Here is a 2,269-nt window from a genome sequence, read left to right as displayed (position 1 = left end):
TTGGAGACTTTATCCCGAATTACGCGCTAATTCAGCTCGTTACGACTAAGCTACATGGATTAGATAGAAACTAGTCTCCAAAGTAAAATTAGATACCGTTTGCTGCACCACATAAAGGAAGAGACCCACTTGTGACCCCTGCAACTTCAAACACATACTAGTAGGACATTTTATTAACTGATCTTAGTAATGAAGCGATGACTCATAGCTGCACTTACATAAGTTACAATGTTTTTTGGGAATATAATTCATAAAAGATATTTGAAACACTGATTTTTATTATTCCTGAGTCACTGTAACTGCCCATTACTAGCGTTCTGCTTGAAAATATAGTGGAGAACGGCATCAGAGCAGGTAAATACCTATGGTTCTCATGCGTCAATGAAACAAATATCTCTTTAACGTAACCCCTCAACCTATACTTGTAAAAATGGACGTGTGTGTGTGTGTGTGTGTGTGTGTGTGTGTGTGTGTGTGTGTGTGTGTTCCACCACAGCTTCGAAACGTCGAGGATAATTTCAAACAAACATAGTATACAGGTATCCTCGCATCATATAGTCGAAATAAGTGCTGTAAAGATACCACGAGTAAGTGCACTTGCCAAACTGCCTTAATGACCTGTCACTTGATTAACTGTCATTGTTGAGCCGGAACATTAAGGGGGGGGTAGGACGTCAAACGGGCAGACTTGGAGCAGCAGAGGCAACATAGGACATTTTAATTTCTACTGTCTATACTTTTACAAGTAAATTCATAAAACTTTGTCACCACACCAGGAAGGATTCAGGATTCAGACTCGTAGCAGCGGAAGTTCAAAAACATAACAAAATAATTTTTTTGTACATGTGACATTTCATCATTTTTTTACTTACTGTTGGCTGCATTTGTTGCTATAGTTACACTTTTCTCCATAAGTGAGATAGACTGTTCGATGAATTTTGCACAGCATGCAAACCATACTTACAGGTGTCTGAAACTCTAGAATCTATTTAATTTGTGAAAAATTGAATGAGCTGTTACGTTAAACTTTATGTTTCGAAAAAAATCAAATTTTGTAGTTAATTATCTAAATTTTTACCACAGTTTTTAATAGATTTGGAAAATTCTAGAGTTGCGTACACCTGTAAGTATGGTTTGTATGTTGTGCAAAATTCATCAAAGAATCTCTCTTACTTGTGAAGAAAAGTGTACCTATAGCAACAAATGCAGCCAACAGTAAGCGAAAAAATTATGAAATTTACATGTAACAAAATTATTTTGCTATGTTTTTGAACTTCCACTGCTATGAGTGTGAATCCCGAATCCTTGCTGGTAATGCTGACAAAGTTATATGAATTTATTTGTAAAAGTATAGACAGTGGAAATTAAAATGTCCTGTGGTGTATCTTCTGCTCCAAGTCGGCCCGTTTGATGTCCTACCCCTCCCTCTTTAATTACTAATGTATTTCAATGATATTTCAGTTGTAAAATTAATGATAAACTGTGATCTTCATAATTTTTATATGGGCTCGGTTTCTACGAAGTAGAGAGCTGTCTTTCAACGTTTTTGGAATGAGTTATGTTCAGAGTTAAGGTTAATTTGGAGTAATGGTGCGAATGAAGAATAAAAGTTTTACTTTGCGACGAGTCCGCTAGTCCAAATGTGACGAGAACGGAGAAGGCTGGAGAGAGTAAAAGAGGAGGAGGATGTGTTCCGGAATTTTTCCAGAGGCAGCGAGTTTTTTGTACGGCTATAACAACCCTATTGCAGCAGAGAAGGCCAGCTGCTTACAAGGAACGTTCTTTCCTGTCGTCAACAGCCTTTATTTTGAACACGCAAAGGAGTTACAATATCTGACGCAACACTGTAACTAAAACGACGTCTGACATTTGAAAAATTGTTGCAACCTGAAGAAAAAAGGCAGTATTTAAGACAAATAGTGTGTTATATGCCTACGGCCTTGCCGCAGTGGTAACACCGCTTCCCGTCTGATCACCGAAGTTAAGCGCTGTCGGGCTGGGCTAGCACTTGGATGGGTGACCATCCGGTCTGCCTAGCGCTGTTGGCAAGAGGGATCCACTCAGCCCTTGTGAGGCCAACTGAGGAGCTACTTGATTGAGAAATAGCGGCTCCTGTCTCGCAAACTGACATACTGCAGGGAGAGCGGTGTGCTGGCCACATGCCCCTCCATATCCGCATCCAGTGACGCCTGTGGGCTGATGCTAACGCGGCAACCGGTTGATACCGCTGGGCCTTCCAAGGCCTGTTCGGACGGAGGTTAGTTTTAGT

At 40.2% G+C, this 2,269-nt stretch overlaps 1 pseudogene; it reads left to right on the top strand.

The window, feature by feature from the left end:
* The first annotated feature begins 1,930 nt into the window (after positions 1–1,930).
* LOC126356641 (5S ribosomal RNA) lies at positions 1,931–2,048 on the top strand (annotated as a pseudogene).
* Positions 2,049–2,269: the final 221 nt, after the last annotated feature.

This window comes from Schistocerca gregaria, chromosome 3 (genome assembly GCF_023897955.1).
Source record: "Schistocerca gregaria isolate iqSchGreg1 chromosome 3, iqSchGreg1.2, whole genome shotgun sequence".
Taxonomy (NCBI): Eukaryota; Metazoa; Arthropoda; class Insecta; order Orthoptera; family Acrididae; genus Schistocerca; species Schistocerca gregaria.
Note: the sequence above shows the minus strand (reverse complement) of the source record. Positions and strands in the feature narration are given on the sequence as shown.